The 19,576-nt window shown below is 37.0% G+C and overlaps 1 protein-coding gene across 3 annotated transcripts in view; it reads left to right on the forward strand.

The window, feature by feature from the left end:
- LOC126756463 (semaphorin-2A-like) overlaps positions 1–19,576 on the forward strand; it is a 263,501-nt gene that overhangs the window by 13,275 nt on the left and 230,650 nt on the right. For 2 of the 3 annotated variants that reach the window (XM_050469529.1, XM_050469531.1), the window contains exon 2: positions 1,171–1,244. The exons of the other annotated variant lie outside the window; for it this stretch is intronic. The gene's annotated coding sequence lies outside the window, so the exon portion shown is untranslated. The remainder of the gene's footprint in view (positions 1–1,170; positions 1,245–19,576) is intronic. 3 annotated transcript variants of the gene reach the window in all.

Raw genomic sequence — 19,576 nt, forward strand, 5'->3', positions numbered from 1 at the left:
ATATTTTTCACTTTTGCACAAACACTGAATTTCACACTTAAGACAACAATTTCATTTAGATATACACTTCTACACTTTCTACACTATATTTTTATGCACTTTATTAAGAGTTTACAACTTATTAACACTTTATTTGGCACAAAAAACACAAATTAATCACACAAACACAACTGCTGAAATCAACTAACAGCGACGCTCGCTAAAATGTAACTGAGTAGCGAAACATCTGACATAGTAAATGAATGGATAATTCCAAATTGTTCGGTTGAAGTCCTGGAATTATGATGAACGTAGTTTTATGTCAAATTATCTGGAACGACAACCAAAATTATGCAAAGACATTAATTGCGTGATTGAAATGTAAAATTTTTTAGGGATACATATTAATATATGGCATAACCAGATAAATTAATAAATTAATTACTCCCTTGAAAATATGAATTTGATTTAAATTCAACCAAAATATATTTTTATTATTTACTTCATGTCAAGTGCTACTGGTAACAGTAAAAGTATGAAAAAAAACAATTCATAAATATTGCAAAAATAAAGGTAAAATACAAATTACAAAAAACGGAGGACAAAGAAATAGAAATAAATACTTTTTTGGTGCTTTGTAGCGTATCTTTTATCGCCTAAGGAACTGAATACCAAACCTTTGAACTTTATCTCAGAGTTCCGCCTTATTTTTCGTTTTAAAGGGTTCAATATTTTCCTTAACGATTTCCCATAAGTTTTCAATTGGATTCAGATCTGGTGATTGTGCTGGATAAGTCCTAACAACATCACAATGAACTTGAACAACAACACCACGATCTGAAAACCATTTTTGTTGCAAGACTCGAAGTATGTTTCAGATCGCTGTCTAGTTAGAATTGCCAAATTGAACACAAAGTCCATTCAGCGTATGGGAGTATGGCTTTATCTAATATTTTAATCTACATATGGCTGTCCATTTCTTTATTTTTCCTATATTTAAAAAATAGCTCCTACACTACACTATCAGAAGCAGTCCGAAACCATTGTATTAGCGCAACGGTGTTTGAAGGACTTAGTCGTGTAGCGGACACACACTACTTAGTGTTTTGGACGTCGTACTTACGTCCAACCATCATTTTTTATCATATTAATTTTGCATTCAGATTATAGAATTTCTTTTCTTATTTTCAGCTCCACTCTAATTAATGTGTCCTTTTGCAAACTGATTAGATGGCATAGATTCTCAGCATTGCAACCTTTCCAAGGTGTGTAAAATTATTACTACTATATATTTTCCAAATGAAAGTGGTTAGCTATTTGGCAGACGATGTACCAACAATCTCACAATCACCTATTCGAAGGAATGGAAAATTAATTATCATGTATTGCCTTCTCGCAGGAAATCTTTTAGATTAATAGAAAAAGATGTGTATCCTTACTCACGCATAAACCATCATAGTGGAATAGAACGAGCACATAAAAATTTGTAGGCTTCCAAAACGAACGGAGTGTTCTTTGGTACCAAATCATCTGCGATCTTATTTCATTTAAACACACTCGTAGCACTATGCTACTAAATAAGTAAAGATTGGTAGACTACATATTACTTCACAAAACTATAATTTAAAGTCCTTTTAATGAGGGTACAAAACCTGTTTACAGCTTTGGAACAAAAGTGATATTATGACGAACAATAATTTGGTGATCGCTTTCCATTAAATTCCTGACTAATAACCCATATTTTGCTTATTGACAAAGCCATTCAGCCGAAAATGAGCCTCATCGCTGAAGAAGATTTTTCGATGAAAATCCGAATCATTTTCAAGTTGTTGCTCAGCCCCATTCTTGAACAAATACCGATTCCGATGATCAAGCGGCTTGAGTGCTTACGTCAATTTGATCCTGTAAGAACGTAGGCCAAGATCTTTTCGCGAAATTCGCCAAAACGACGTCACAGAGATACCCAACGCTTAAGCAACGTGTGAGAGACTGACTCGGTTCTTCCTCAACTGTTCTGCGGGCGGCAGCAAAATTCTCAACACTACACTGTCTCAATGGCACGGGAACATTTTATACTGTGCTTGTGGATTAAAATTTTTCCACCAGACACTCAATTGTTGATTTGACAGGACGATTATGACGAGCATAAATTGGACGTAGCGTTCTTAAAGTTGAAAAAAAATATGGCGTCGTTTGCTGTTCCTATCGGTCTACTTTTGTAGCGTCTCTATTGAAAAATGGTTATATCACATCCAATCCCAGAAGTGAGGGGATCGTTCTCATACGATTTGTCTCCGTTTTACTTCCGCCAACACAAGGGCATGCCATTTTGATACGATTGAGGAGATAAAAACCGAATAGATAAGAAAGATAAGAAAGTCCTGAAGGCTATACCAGAAAAAGACTATTCCAGCTGCTTCGAAAACTAGAAAAACGTGGACGAAAGTTCATTTTATTAGACAAGGATTATTTTGAAGTAAATAAAATTCATTTACAAGAATAAATCAAGAATTCACATTTTATAAACAAATTGAACTTACTTTTTGTACACAGATATATCCTAAAAAGGCAATATTTTAGACGAATTTTTATCAGTTCCTCGTTAGAAAACTACCCTATAACCTTTACATTTTAAGAAACTCACATATAAAAATTTAAAGTTCTTTATTTTTTAAATATTCACCATTAACGCTAACAACGACTCCGCGCATTCAAATCGACTACCGCACGAAACTCGAACTTCCGACTTCGTAACAATTAGTTCACTCATAAAAATTGCACACGAAGCACAGACTGTGTGAAACAATGAAAAGCAGTTAATAAATCTGTTATTAACTTGAAAATTGTCTAGACATTCAATGTATGCAAAGTACAAGGGCAAATAGAAATTAAAAACGCAGACACTTTACACCACATACCACAATTATATGCACACGCTGCGGAATTAAAATAGAAAGGGAAATTAACGAAGGACCGCGAGAAAAGCGAATAAAAAATAATAAGAGGAAATTTCAAAACAAAAACCATAACCAACGAAATGTAAGGGAATTTCTGCGGAAAGCGATGAAATTTGTGTTGAAAGCCGGCAACTTTAAATGTAGGGACGCTGCTGTAGAACAATGTGCGAATATGGAGAGAAAAAGAGAAAAGTGATGAGGTGACGTGGGACAACTGCCTGCAAAGAGAAAGCGAAGTAGGATGATGAAGAAAAATAAGTATATATGCATATTAGGGTTGTTCTTCAATTGAGTTATACTCATTGATAACCATCTATAATCATTTTTTTTTTTGGGTTTTGAATTGAAAACCAAAAACACTTCAACTTCGGTTGATCCAAAGCTATAATACACTACACACCAAGAAATTTTTTCTTACAAAAAGTTGACTTTAAGCGGTCAGTGTATGCTATAGTGATCCGATCTCAACAATTTCTTTGAAGATTGCAACGTTAGCTTGGGTAATAGTCCATGCCAAATTTCATGAAGATATCTCGTTAAAGGAAAAAGTTTTCCATATAGGCACTTGGTTCCGATCGTTCAGTTTGTTTGACAGCTATATGTTATAGTGTTCCGATATCGACGGTTACTATAAATAAGCAGCTTTTTGGGAAGAAAAAGGTGTGTTCAGAATTTCAGACCCATATCTTCGAAAACTGGGAGAATAGTTCTCGTATATGCAGATGACAAACAGGCAGACCAACAAGGCCAAATCGGTCTTAAACTTTTTTTCTGGCAAACTTAATATACCCTGTCCAGGGTACAAATAGAAGTTAAGTGCATGACGACCGCAATTCTTCTTTGAAATTCAAAAAGATGAGATAATTCATCTGTTTTTTTTTTCTGGCACGAAATCGGTACTAATACAATTGCGGACAGCACTTGGATAGATTTTCAATTTTCGGTCTTTTATAAAAAAAAGAAAACAATTTATTATAATTTTGGAGACTTCGTATTGTAATCTGAGCTTTTTCCGCAAGCTTCATTACCTACAAAAAGGCGCTTAATTGTATAATCGGCCTTCGACAGAATCCTTACTTATAGATGGAGTGAGGCTGGAAAGAAAGTATATTTCATTTTGAAAGATACCTTTAATTTCCATTCCACATATATCCACAAATAGCTACGCAAACATCAACAAAATGGGCCAAGCGATCATAAAAAGGAACATTTAGTTTGTTGTTTGAGCCAAGAAGAACGTAGGAAGCAACGAAATGGACCAACAATGAAAAGGGGAATAGGAAAAGCAACGGGCCAACAAACAGAACACGTTTCAGCTGTTCAACTGTACGAATACGTGAGTGTGTGGGTGCGTTTGCTATACAGCGGAAGTTAAGTGTACGCATACTTGATTGTTGGCGAAGGCATGGGTGGTGTATATGTATTGGTGTCGTATGGGTGTGTTTGTGTAAAAACGCAACAAAGAGCAATCATCATTATCGTTAAAAGAGGCGCTTACAAAACTAGACAAATTGCCACTTTAGAGAGCTAACGCCGACAAGCGACTGAGGCCAAGCCACAGAGGTCTCGATGCCAGCTACGAGGATAATAACAGCAAAGGCAGCGACAGCAAAACAAAAACAAAAAAAAGAGAAACTATAATGATAGTGCTGGCGGATGTAGCAGCAGTAGAAACAACAGCAGCAGCAGTAGCAGCTCAAATGCCAAACACATTGTCGGCGCACAGTTTAGGGACAAATTGCCAAACACTATGCGGAGTTCAAAGTGACTGGACGCGCGCTGGTACACGTAATAGTTATAGCTGGCGAGTGGCGTTGAAAGCGCATACATAATACCAGTGGGAAAATGGACGCGACAGAAAGCATACAAAAGTATACACATATGTACATATATATATATATATATATATATAGAGCCGAGTGAAGTCTAGCTATTTACAAAAGTCAAGTGGGGCACCGAAAATGACATAGATGCGGGCAGATAGTATTGCAACAGCAGCCGCTAGAGCAGAGTAAAAGCACAATTGGTCAACAGGGGAACTTAAGTTGTGGCAGCAACAGTAGAAGTAAAGAGAAAATAAAACGTGCGAGGTCAGTACTGAGGCCTGTGGAGGGGTGGCAGAATGTTTTGTTGAACATTAGAACACGCAAAAATCCCGAAAAGTATGCAACAAAAACATAAACGCGCAACCAAATATGAGGGCGAGCACATTTGCTGGTAGAAGAGAGCGGGCGGGGAAAGGCCAGTTGCTGTAATTGTATGTTGCGGCCAACAATTGAGCGATTTTTTTTTCGCCCATGCACTATGCGTTGGCGACGCTTAGGTTGCGGGAGCAGAACCGTGCTGTTGTGAGGAGCCCGCAGAAAATGGGTAAACATGGCAAAAACAGAGAGGCAAACAAAAGCCAGGACATACATATGTATGTTCGAGAATGGTTGAAGGAAGCAACAAGCTAAAAGCACAACAACAAACGAAATAACGAAATAAGCGCTACAACAAACGCACTAACAGCCACGCACACACACAAACATATATACATATATAAGAATGAATGTATGTGTGTGTCTGAGCGCCTAGCAAATGCGCAAAGCCCAGCACGCTCAGCAACTTCCGGCGTCCGAGGTTAGGGACGTGCCATGGAAGTTCATTATGATGGTGAAAGCTGTTGTTGATGATTAGGCTACCCAAAAGTAGAGCAAAAAAGTCAAAACGTAGACGTACAAGCAGTAAAGCAAACAGACTAAACCGCGAAAGAGGCGGTTAATGGGTGGCTAATACGCAGTGCGAATGGCAGTGCGACCGTTATACGCCTGTCTGTTCGTGTGTGTGAGTAGTGGCAGTCACCGCCATTTGTTGTACTACGCAGTTGTGGTTGTTGTTGTTGTTGCGTTTTGGCTTTTGCCATTATGTGGGCAAAAATACAGTAATAATCATAATAATGGTGGTCAGCACACACAGCGCGGCTGGCAAAAGCAAAAACAATGAAAGGAACAAAAGCTAAAAAATAAAAAACACACACACACACTCATACACACAAAAGTTGTAACTTAAATATGCACGAAAGTTCAAGGTTTTGTTGCGCTCGAAGCAGTGAGCGAAGAGTTGGAAAACTGCACAGCGCGGCCGGGCATGCTGGCGTAATTGCAAACGACTGCATAAAATGTATGCAAATAAAGATAATGAGAGAATGCTGTGTAGAAAGAATCGCTCAGTGAATAGTGTTTTTTTAGAATAAATGTAAAGCTAAGGACAAAGATAAAACAATTGTTGAGCGGATTGCGTGCAACAAAAGCACAAAACACAAATTGAAGCTGTTAAAATTATGTAATTATGTCTCGAGTTGCCAACAGCAAAGCATTTTTTTTTTGTATGGCGAAACTGGGCTTAAACCTAAAATATGGAGAAAAAAATATCCAAATACATTTAGTTAGCTTTGAGACGTCTTAGTGCAACAAATATTTTTAACTTATGAACGAAATTATGCTCAAGAGAGTAGCGGCTTTTAGTCAGAGCAACGAAACAAAACACATTTTTACATGAAAAATATAAGAGTTGAACCAAATTAGGTCACAGGGTTGAATTTCTTTTATTTTTCCGTAATAACACAATGCTTAAAACCGATATATAAGCAACGGTTAAAGTACTGGCTAATTTTTTGTTTGCCTTGACATCACTTCCACTTACATAAACTAACATGTTAAAAAAATTTAGTTTTCAGTTTCCAATTTCCAGTCAGAGTTAAACTATCGGTTAAGTTAACCAGCAGTTAGTGTGCTTATTAGATTTTTGTTTGCTTTGACAGCACTTTATCATTAACCAATGTAAAATAAAATAATTTTTAGGTTGCCAGTCATAATATAACCGTCAGTTAAGTTAACCAGCAGTTAATGCACCGGTTAATTTTTTTTGCTTCGACATCACTTTCCGCTGAAAGAAATTAAAGCAACTTTGTTATACCCGCCGTCCAAGTATACTGTCGGTTAAGTTAATCAACAGTTAATGTACTGGTTAACATTTTATTTCCTGAATAGCATTAAATAAATTAAAAGAAATTTAATTTTCTTGTTTTCCGGTTATAAGTAAACTGTCGGTTAAGTTAATCAGCAGTTAAGGGGGTATTCTGGTCTAGAAGCATGAATTTCAGGTAATTTTTAAAGTGTTGTAAAAAAAAGGCAATTAATATTTTTACTATCCATTTTTTTATTAGTTATTTGTTAATTTTAGAAGAGTACAGAAAAAAATTAAAAACTAAAAAAAGTAAAAAATTTCAAAAATTATGAGCTGACGAAGTTGGGGGTCCCTAAAAATTTCCACGTGACCATACTCATGATTTCAACCCTCTTAGTTATCAGAAACCAAAAAAAAAAAAATATGAATCTAGATGAATGTCGCAATGGCCGGAACTACGGAAATATGGGAAAACAATTTTTTCACAAAATGGCGACTGCCTGAAAAAAAGTTTTTTGGATCACTTTTTCTGACTATTTCGAATTTTTTAAAAATAATAAAAATATAAATTTGGGGATGGGGCTAATTCCAACCATAGACAAGCCTTTAAAGAAGACTCTATAAAAATTTCGGGTAAATCGGTCCAGTAGAACCTGAGAAATCGTGGGTATCGTTCCGAAAAAGTCAGTTTTGAGAAAAACGCGTTTAAAGTTTAGGAGACAATTCTAGTGAACACGGACGCCACGTCACAAAATCGGCTGTATCTCCGGAAATAAGTCGAATTTTGAAAAATCCTTTCAAGGTCATATGTTTGAAAGTCTAAAATTTCAAGATATGCAAAAAAAATCGATCGAGCGAAAAAACATCAAGATAAGGAAAAAATTTAAAAGGTCATAAAAAAAATGACACATACGAACGCCAAACCCTTTGAGGGTTTTACTATACTGACCTAGTACCATCACCCTGACTTGGAATTTCTCACCCCCCAGATTAGCTGTTGTACTGTGTAATTTGTTTTCGGTTTTCCATAAAAAATTTTACTAGTGTTAAAGAAGCTTTAATTTTTTTCTGATTCCAGTTATCGGTAAACTGTCGGTTAATTTAACCAGCAGTTAAATTATCTAAATTTTTTGTTTGCTTTGTCGGTATTTTTCACTTAACCAACTTAAGAAAATTTTAATTTTGCCTGATACCAACTGTAGGTAAAATTTCCGTTAAGTTAATACGTATACTTCCGTACACTCGCGGCCACGCAAACTTTACCACTCCAACTTTTCAAGTATTGCGCATATTTGATTACATTTTATAGCTGTACTTTTCGCGGTATAGAAATTTTTTAATTAGAAATAAGTTAATGACATGTTATTTATCCAAAATATTTAAAATGAAAAACAAAACACATTCAGCTAAAGATTAATCAATTGAAAGATAGTGAGCTTTACAAAATGAAGTAGAAATGTAAGAACTCGCATGCGAAGAAAAAATAATATTTTTTGTTATTTTTATTTAATTTAATTTACACTATATTTGAAATTAACATTTTATTTTATTTTTTTTTTTTGGATATGAAACATGAAGTTTAGTAGGTGTATCATTTTATAACAAAAAAAAATGTTTAAGCACAGAAACTCTAATTTGTGCTTTAGTCATTAAAAGTAATAAATTAAAAAATCTATAATATAATTATAATTAGATAATACAATTTAGTTTACTTATGCTTACTAAAAACATAAAAAAAACAAAATTGAGGAAAATACCGAACGAACGAAAAAAGAAAGTATAGTGGTAAGGCTTGCGCGGCCACGAGTGTACATAAAACTCATTCTTCTTAAAATGAAATTATTGTATATTTCTTCTTGTTCAAGTAAAACCTTATTTGATTTGATATATTGAAAAAAACCTTGCCACGATTAATTCTATTATGCAAAAAATCTACATATGCTCGAGTTCAGTTAAAATATTTTGACGATTTTGTATTTCATGAAGACTACTGGCTAATTTTGATTGTTTGGCGAAACTGCCAGCCACAACCCATTTGGTGACGTTTCATCATTTATGCTGATTTTATCGAGCGTTGCGCAAAAGATACCTTCTTTGCCAACCCTGGCGTTAAAGTCGCCAAGCGCGATTTTGACATCGAGGTGAGGACAGCTCGCAGCGATATGTTGAAGAACTTCGCTTTGATGAGGATTGTGGATAGACGTTCATCCACCGGAATGAATGCCAGGAATCGGCGACGGAATCTCTCTCCCACTACGGATCCCACACCGAATTTGCGTAGTGTAGTAAATGCCACAGGACCTACTCGTCTCAGTCCTTGTCCCGTCCATCGCACTTATTGGTAGGCGGTGATGTCAGCCTTTACTCTTACGAGTACATCAACCAGCTCGGCAGCGGCATTCCGTGTGAACGCCCTCAAATCGCAATCCTTATTTCGTTTGCCATGGTCGTCATCATAAGGGGGTTTCTCTTCCGTGGCTTTTTGTACCTTTTCGTGGGGGCGTTTTTAACGTGGCGGGTCCAAAACCCAGCGCACAACCCTGTGGAGGGGATGTTTCGCCTTCTCACTTTAGCTCGCCTTCAAACAGATGTTCTTTGGTTACCCACAGGATACTTGGTCTAATTCCCAAGTGAATGACGCTCAGAAAACTTTCCGCACTTGCGTGAGCTTCTACACATGACCACATCATCACATCCTACATAAATAATAACTGTAAAATGATGGATCAGGAATCTAGTATCTTACCCACAGTTTGCTTTCTATGGCCATAGACCCAAGCAGGCTTTACAGAAATAAGCCCATATTTTTATTTTATTTCCGAAGTGAAATAACTGTCTCGATCTACCCGAATGTACTCAGCATGGCAACTCTAGTTCCTAACACTATAATTATAAAACCTCAAATTAAGTAGCGGAAAACTTAAAACCGGTCAGCAGGCAAATCAAATTGAATACTGGAAAAGCGCGAAAGAAATAGCAGTTAGAAGCGCTAAGGTATAACCGTTGTAATCGAAAAGCAAACATTGTTAATTTGTAATTGTTTCGGCGTGTCGGCGGAAGTAATTGAAGACTACACTGTTACTTTACGCTAACAAAGCGAGCAGCTGTTGCATTCCTGACAACTTTTCGAGTAATCAGTGTGTTTGTATGTGCGTATTTAATCATTACTTTGCAATGCACTTGTTGTTGTTGTTGTTGCAATTTTTTGAAAGAACTTTGTGGAGTTAAACGCTTTAAAATGCGTAGCGGCTTAACAGCGAAGCAGCAAAAACGCAAAAGTGTTAAGCTTTTGCGTAAGTAGCGAACGTTGTTGTTGGTAGTACATATACATACTCCTACATACACATAAAACGGTTGTCATTACTGTCGTCTACGTTGTCCATGAGGGCGTTTAGGTGCAATAGCGTCGGCGACGGCAATTAATGGCACAATTAAAAAGGCATTAACAACGATTAAGCCCTGCGGCGAACTGGAATTAAGTAAAGTCAGCGTCGCTGCCGCTGTCGGCGCGTATGAACGCCTCAAAGTAGACAACAATCGTTTATATTTGTATTTACTCTGGTAATTTCTTCAGCTGTACTGGCGTTGGGAGCTATCCTCCTTTTTTTGGGGAAAGCAACGAAACGCTTTTACACAAAAACAGAGTAAGCGTACAAAAACAAAAACAAATGATAGTCGAAAGAGCTTCATGTTTAACATAATTATAGCTGTGTTTCGTGGTTAACCGCTCATAATTCGCTTTTATGGAGAGCTAAACCGCATAGCCGCATGAATTAATTTCTCTGTTGAAAGCAGAAATATTCAATGAAACACAATAAATATTTAAGATAAAGTTTATATTAAAATAAGGTACAGTATATTTTAGCAAAAGGGTTAAAAATATTTAGTATCAAAACTTTGTGTCTTTGAATTTGGTGTCAGAGAGCTTTGAAATTGCACAACCGTTTTCAGCTGGCAAGAAAATTTATGAGTATTTTAAAAAAGGATTCAAATATTAAACTCAACAAAAAAACGTAGGTTCGGTTGCATAAATAAAAAGTTTCCATACAAGAACTTGATTTGGATCGTTCAGTTTGTATGGCAGCTATTTTGCATAGTGGTGAGATATCGGCGGATCCGATAAACGAGAAACTTCTTGGGGAGCAAAGGATGTGTTGGAAATACCTAAAACTGAGAGAGTATACGGACATGACTGAATCAACGCAACTCGTCAAACTAATTATAAAAATATATATCTCCATCGTGTTACAATCTTAATGTACTCTGTTGAGGGTATACAAATTTCCACAGTGTCTACCAGTAATTCATATAGAGAGCCATCCAGTCTTTTCAGCTTCTCTAGGCTTCCAGGTCTATGACATTCGACTGCCTTTTGCAAGTTTCAAAGCAATTAGACTGGTGTCAAATCTGAAGAATATGATTAGGGTGATAGCTTCGACCAATTTAGCCGATACGACAACGTCAGCTGTAAGTCGGTGCGTTGTGATGGTCATAGCGCACATTTTTTCTTTCTCAACCTGGGTAATTCGGCATGGTAGCCTTGAGAGTTAATGTAAATCACACCTTGCCAAGAAGATTTCGGGGCAGATTCGATTTGTAAAATGCTCTGTCTATTTCATGAACTCTGGTATAGATCCATGTTGTCACAAAATGAGGTTAAAACCTCGTCGGATTGCGCTTAAACAGCATCGAACACTACTGTGAAGTGGTCTCAAAGGTTTTGTGGACCAAGACTGCTCACGCCATAGCTTACTTGGCTCTATTTTGCTCCCAATAACATCAAGTGGTTCTGTTTGGCTGACCCGTCTGGTTCGCAGTGGCTCACTTGAAACTAAAGGGATATTGGTCAATCATTCACAACTGACTGACGTTCTCTCGCATACATTTAGCGAACATTGCTTTGGTGTTAGTTCAGTAGAAATATAGATTTATAAATCTTCTATTTATTAATCAAGCCGAAGGCCCTAGCAGCCAGTGCTTTACATATATATAAGTGGAATAACTATTTATATTTATTTCTCTTCTAAATAAATAAAATAAATAAAAAAATCATGTATTAGTGTGACTTCAAAGCTGCTTTTGATAGCACGAAAAGGATCTGCCTTCATGCCGCAATATTTGAATTTGGTATCCCAGCAAAACTAAAACGGGTGTATAAACAGATGTTGAACAATACTAAAAGCTCCTTCAGTCGTTCGACAATGCGACTCTCTTTCATGCGCCTTCTTCAATCTACTCTTGCGGAAAATAATTCGAGCTGCAGAACAAAAAAGTAAAGGTACCATTTTCTATGAAATTGTATAGCTGCTGGCGTAAGCCGATGACATCGATATCATAAATTCCAAAAACCGCGCCGTTAGTTCTGCTTTCTATAGAATAGATGAGGAGACGAAGTAAATGGGTCTGGTAGTGAACGAGGGCAAGACGAAATAGCCCTAACTTTGAAATTGTAGATAATATCGTCTTTCTTGGAACCAGTATTAACACACAACAACAAACATAACTCTTCCCAGCAGGTGTTACTTCGGTAGGCAATTGAAAGGTAAAGACCTCGCTCGACGAACAAAAACAAACCTCTATAAGTCACTCATTATTCCTGTCCTCCTATATGGTGCAGATGCAGCAAAAAAGTCCAACTTGACGACATTGACGATTGCAAACTCTGATCCTCTAGCAGGATCCTGTGATCAAGACTTCTAAAATCCAAAAGAAAATCATTATACATTGAACGAAAGACCTTTGAAATGCTGTGCCTGCTTTCAAGGGCTTAAAGTTAAGTTCCATGGCATTGCTACCTAAACAGAACTAGAAAACTTTTCAATTAAATTAGCGAGGTACTGACTTCGTGCTATATGGTATATTTGCATATACCATACATGTAGCAATAGGTACATGGGTGTGATAAAACCAACTTCCTATTATTTAGCACTCAATCATTTAGCATGCAGCTTGCCATCCGCTTGCGATGATTGTGGTAATGATAAGCGCGGAAATCAATCAGTTGCGGTTTCGTTGTTTTTTCTAATGTGATAAATTTGTGCTTTAAATGTAGTATAGAAGGACAAGTGTGTGAAAGCAAAGAGACGAAGATAAGTGACAGAGAGACATACAAGCAAAGATATATGTTTAATCTGCTAACATTTTTTGTTGGAGTGGCACTGTAAACGTATGAATACAAATGTGTATTTGTAGATATATATGTATGTATATATACTCCACATATGTACTTGTATGTATATTACCAAAAGTGGCACGTCCTTTCGACTTGGCAAGCATTTCACAGGCCATACAGACGCTGACATTACATATAAACAAACTATTGGTAGAAGCACAGAAGGAGTAGTAGCCAGCTGGAGCATATTCATAACCATTTTTCAAATAAACATACTATACACATACATTTATATACATACACAATAATGTATATAAGGCAATAGGAGATGTAGCTTCACTGGTAAGCCTGTATATGTGACCAACTCGAGCTGCTCTTGTGACTAACTGCAGACACAGAGAGTGGATAAAGCAATGAGTGGATATTATTATGTCATATTCAATATGTGCATAGAGCTACAACACGAACATATATTTATATAACCTCGTTTATATGCATATACACACACATACTACTGCAATATTATACTGGCATATGACTGATGCATCGCTTTTAAATCGATATCCTCGGATGAAGGCAACGAGCGCACAAAATGCATTTCTGCAGATTTCGATGCGCCGCCTTACCTTCCATTATACACGTAGGCACATACATGTGAGTATATGTGTGTGTGTGCTTGTGCGCGCTTTTAAGATACTGACCCACCGCAAAATATTGAATGACCATAGCGTTTATGGAATTAATCGCTGAGCGGCACAAGCAGCAAGGACTTACAACGTGGATATCATAGCCCTGTGAGGGAGTCAACTGGGCGCTGAGTAGCAGCTGTTCGCTCAAAATGCGCATATTCACAGATACAGACATACTATCTGTATATGTATATGAGTGTTTGAATATGCATGCAGAAGCTTTTTGTGCGCCAGCTACAAGCAGTGACTTAATAAAAGCAATAAAATTTAAAAGCGTTGGTAGAAAAATCTGCTGGGGAAGAGTACGATTACGAGGTGGAGCTCCTGGGATATGTACTGTCAGAGTAAGGTTTTCTTTCTACCATCTTCGCACACACCTTGCGCAAGTGTTCCGTCATAATGTTATAAACCACAGATTTTGATAAATTTAACATCTGAGCAATCAAACTAATACTTAGTCGACGGTCTGAGTTTAAAGCTTTGCGCACACGAGTCACATTATAGGTGTTTGTCGAAGTCGCAGGTCTTCCAGCACAGTGTTCATCAGCGACCTCTTCCCGGCCCTCCAAAAAGACTTGCTACCACTGAAGCACACCACTCCTTGAGGTTTTGCACTGCGACCTATGGCTCTCTCCTATATCACTTATGATCACAAAGGTCCAGCACTCTGAACAATTCCAGGAGCTTGCTGGACGCGATGGACGTGATGTGATCCTTGTCTACATAGATGGATCCAAGAGCCTTGAGTCCGCTTCTACAAATTGCTGGGGAATCCAGAATCAGGTGTTTTGGAGTTTCCGGTTCCATGTCGCAAAAGCGACATGCCCATGTTAGACAAGTATTTATTGAGCCTGAAGTGCTTAGCGTATACCGCGACAAGGAGACTGATTTTGTCTAGGGGTAGGTTGGACATAACTCTAAACCTTACTAGGTTGTAATCTCCCAATAGCAGCTTGGCGTAGCGCATTCCTGTTGCCTGCTACCAGTGCCGTTCTCTTCCCACTCTCTCCTCCGTGCAGAGCAACACCTTTATGGTGTGGAATGCCACCGAAATGCATGGTTCTGTCCCCATCATTCTGGAAGCCGCCGCAGATCAGGTGTACACGCTTGCAAACTGATAGGCAGCTCAGCCATCCTATACACTCATTCACTAAAAGCGATTTGTATAATATTTATTGAAATATATTTCCCTGTAGTTTATACTTTTATATACCGATGTGGTTGAACTCAGTCTTCTCCAGTCTTATGATAATAGTTACGGTGAACAGTAATCCAGTCTGACTAATATGTTATTTATGCCAGCAGCTGCTTTATGTTTTATGACTTCATGGCCAGATATATATATAATTTACATATACACAAGTTACCACGTGATTATGGCAAGCCACCCGGTAGTGAAATTTTGAACTAGTTCGAAGAATTACTAGTTTATAATCTTACTGTTCTGATTGAAATAAAACTAGTCTGGAAAGTATTAGTTGATGTGTAAAAGTAACAGCTGTTATTCTTCGAGGTTTCATTCAAGTAACTCAAATGTGGCGGACGATTGCATATTTTTTATATATGTACCTAGCAGGAAATGGGGAAATCGATTTAATCACATGCGTCTGTCTTACCGTCGGTACGCGAACTAGTCCCTCAGATTGTGAGACATCGGTCTGAAATTTTGCACACAACCTTTTCTTTTCAAGACGCTAATCATTTTTGGGAACCGATAGCGGTCCACTATGTCATGTAGCTGCCTTACAAACTGACCGCTCAAGTTCTAGCAAAAAATATTTTGCATTTTTATATGTTGTTTTTGGAACTATTTAGTTAACTAAGGTAATTTCCGTCTGATATCTGACTTCTTGCCGCAGACCATTAAGGAAATCGTATCATTAATTTATATTTAAGGCTTATATCCACTTGTGAATTTGAAAAAAAACATCGATTTCTTTTGGCGTACCAAATCTTTAGGGGCTTTTTTCTCGAAAAACTGTTTTGACAGCTGGTTTAGTACAGTCCAAAACGACTGGACCGATGATTTGATGTTTTTTTTACGATCTTCTTAGATATATTTGTCGGATAATACATATATATATTTCCTCAAAAAACTACGATTTTGCCAAAAATCAATATTTTGACTATTGTTTTGATCATTCTCCGTACCATTTGGTTTTTGAATTGGAGAAATTTTAAGGAGATATTTTTAAGATGAAGTATAATAATATTCTGCTAATTATTATTTTCCTTCAGACTTGCAAGTTGACATAACCCCAGCATTGGTTTGAAGATTTAGGAGAGTTAGGTGCGGTTGGGGTTCTATATACCTGAACAATATTTCTCTAACAGTCTTAGCTTCTCAGTAGCTAATGTCTAACCTATGAAGCTATTTAGTTTCCATTTAACATTCAATATAGAAGTGGAGTTGGCCTTAAACTTCTAGTTCTTCCACCTACCATATACCGTATACCACAGGAATAGTTGGACTTGAGATGAATACTAGTTACAAACTAGTCTGAAACTAATCCATCTCACCACAGATCACTAACTCGACTTCCTGTGTTTAAACATATCACTAAAATCGTAACCACAGCTCGCATTGCCATATATCCGCATAAAATATTTTTTTATATTTTTTGCTTTTCTTCTCATTTTATTATCTCATTACTACTGCTTTATTTCTACAATATTTGCTTTATTTTCACACATTCATTTTTTTCCCGCTCTGGATTTTATTTTATTTGAAAAATGTGCATTAGTGGCTTAGTGGCTCATCGCATGAACGTCAATAAGTGGTGCGGCAGCACACGGTGGCGCCAGTAATGGCATCAATGCGAATATCTGCCAGAGACACGTCCTTACAATCGCTTGAATCGTTGTGATTGCGATTTCATTAATTTTATATGTATGTGAATAGACGTGTACAACTCTTGGATAAATGCTCCTTCAAGTACATATGTAAGTAAATGCATGTAAGTGTGTATATGTGTTTGCATTTGCACTTGTGTCCTTGCCATTCACTACTTCGCTCCCTCTCTCAGTTTTGTACTTGTGTGTGTGTGTATGTGTGCATGTTCACTGCTCAAGGATATCACAATTCTAATATAAATTAAATTGTTTTATGTGGATCTGCCACTTAATCACTTTATTGTAAAATACTTTATTGCTAGCGAATGAGCAGAATGAGATTAAAATTACAGAGTGACGGAAATAAGAAGATGAAGCTTAAGTAAACAGCTGTTTTCTTGCAGCAGAAATTTATATAGGTCGACGGAAATGGAAGTTTAATATTTTATCTTTAATACGAACTAATAAAAATATGTTTTAAAATGATTTAAAATTTTGATGATGACATTAAGGATTTTGAATTTTAATATTTGAAATATTGTTGTACAACACCCGAGGTCTGGACTGAGACAACTATACATTTATGAAAGTGGGTGCGCACCAAGCACTTACGATTAAGATCTCGCCTTCGGCATTTTGGTAAAGAGGAATCGACAGAAGGTAGAGAGACCATGCGTCGATGATAATGTAATGCTAAAATATTAACTAATCTTAAGTCGGTATATATTCCATATTTTCCAATATAATATTCTAAAAGAAATAGAAGCTATAATTGAAAACTTGATTTTTTTGAAATCTTCTGATTTATTTAATGGGTCTCACTTGCAAGTACAAATAGCCTAAGCTTAAGTGTGACTGCTTGCAGGAAGGTTGGTTTCAGGTTCAGTTCTTGAAAATGAGGCAAGAATTGGTTACAGCATATATATGCCAGTCGATTTCCAGGAACTCATTAATCTGCCTTATTACTTATGGATCTTTCCTGGCCATTGTTATATTACAGCGAATATATATGACTGAATCATATGTTTGAATCATGTTGGCAAAAATTGTGAGGGTGAGTTTATCAAGTTACAACTCATGCTTGCAAGCTTACTTTTCTTTTTATGCAATGTATATCCGAAGCAATGTACCATATTTGGTGACACATTCTATATACAACTTCCCAAAATGAAGTTGAAGGATCTGGGTACTGCCAGGGTCTATTTGACATTGACTATTTTGTGTATCCAATAATTAGTTAACGTATCAGATTCAGTAAAGCAAAGCGAGCAAGCAATAGATTAAGAGAGCATGACTAAATTCTTGGTAACACAACAACAACACCCAATGTTGTATAGAGCGATAAATTTAATATTTTCTAAATTTCTCACGATCTATTCTTATTAATGTTTGGAATGGCATTCAAAAGAAGTCGTTTGTAGTTCAGACTTCAACCTCTATGTACATCGACCAAGAAAAAAGCATCTGGACCTAACTCCATCACAACTCGCATCTCCCAGATGAAACAACATTTCCTAAAAATACGAAGTTGAAGCTGAGCTAAAATTACACTGAATAGCGGTGCTTTTGAAAATATTTACAAAAAGAAATAAATGACAAAGATTTCGGTAGATAATCCGTGTAAATATTGCGGCTCAACCTTCAACTTATTGTCGGATAAACTGAGTTTGAAGTTTACAGCACACCCTTTCTCAAGATAATTGTATGGTTTAAAACAAGAAATGTTGAGCCTTGCTGGGCAATATAATTGACATTTTAAATGCAGTGTAATTTTAAGCAAAAAAGGTTAAATTTTACTTTAAATTTAAAAACTTAAGAAAGCAAGGTAACTCTTAGCACAATTATGTATATCAATGAATTTTCCTCTTCTTTTTCTTTGTTGGAGTAGACACCGCTTACACAGTTATAGCCGAGTTTACAACAGCGCGCAAGTCGTTCTTCTTTTCCGCTGTCTCTTAATTTGCTGAACTATGAATCCATATATACTTGTATGAGGGACTATAAATCTTCCGCAGAACATTTCTCTCGAAAACTCGTAACGCTGACTCATCAGATGTTGTCATCGTCCATGCCTCTGCACCATATAGCATCCCCGATGGGTGACCTGTAGACTTTGGTCTTTGTTTGTGTTCGTAGAGAGAGGAATTTAAGGACGTGGGAACCAGGTCGCGAGTGCGACAACTGTTTGTTTGATAACAGGAGATATTTCGTCTTGCCCTCGTTCACTACCAGACCCATTTGCTTCCCTTTCTTGTCCAGTCAGGAGAAAGCAGAAAACAGAAGCGGGGTGTTGGGGCCAATGGTATCAGAATCATCGGCATACGCCAGCCGATGTACAATCTAAGAGACTTCTCTTATAAGCTCTACAACTCAATTTTTTTTATTCAGCAGAAGATTGAAGAAGTCGCAGACATAGCGGGATAAAGGCAGCACTTTTTCGGGCTGTTAAAAACAGTTTTAAAATCGACAAAGATTTGGTGTGTGCTGATCCTCCTTTGACGAGTATTTTGCAAGATTTGGGGCATGGTGAGTATATGGTCAGTTGTTGATTTTCCAGGCCTAAAGCCACACTGATAAGGCCCTATCAGTTCGTTCGCGGTGGGCTTTAATCTTTCACACAGTAGCTCGATAGAACCTTATATGGGATGTGGAGGAGGCTTATCCAACGTTAGTTGGCGCAAATTGCGGTTTCTCCCATATTGTGAATTGGACAGAGCATACTTAAATTCTAATCGTTGGGTATTCTTTCGTCTGACCATATTCTACAAAAAGCTGATGCATGCCTCACTGGGCAATATAATTGACTTTTTGGGTGCAGTCTAATTTTGTACAAGAGAGAGGCTGGATTTTATCTCCGTTTAAAAAAAAAAAATTAAGTACACTCATATTACAATTAAATCAATGAATTTTAGGTTATATTAAAAGGCCGATCCTAACAGAGTCTCATTTACACAGCTTGTAGTCGGTTCGTTATAGTATCTAAAATTCCTATAAAATTTGTCATAAGGACCGTCGCAAATCGACGAAGCACTTTGAATCGATCACAAAATTGTTGAAGC

The sequence above is a fragment of the Bactrocera neohumeralis genome, chromosome 4 (genome assembly GCF_024586455.1).
Source record: "Bactrocera neohumeralis isolate Rockhampton chromosome 4, APGP_CSIRO_Bneo_wtdbg2-racon-allhic-juicebox.fasta_v2, whole genome shotgun sequence".
Taxonomy (NCBI): Eukaryota; Metazoa; Arthropoda; class Insecta; order Diptera; family Tephritidae; genus Bactrocera; species Bactrocera neohumeralis.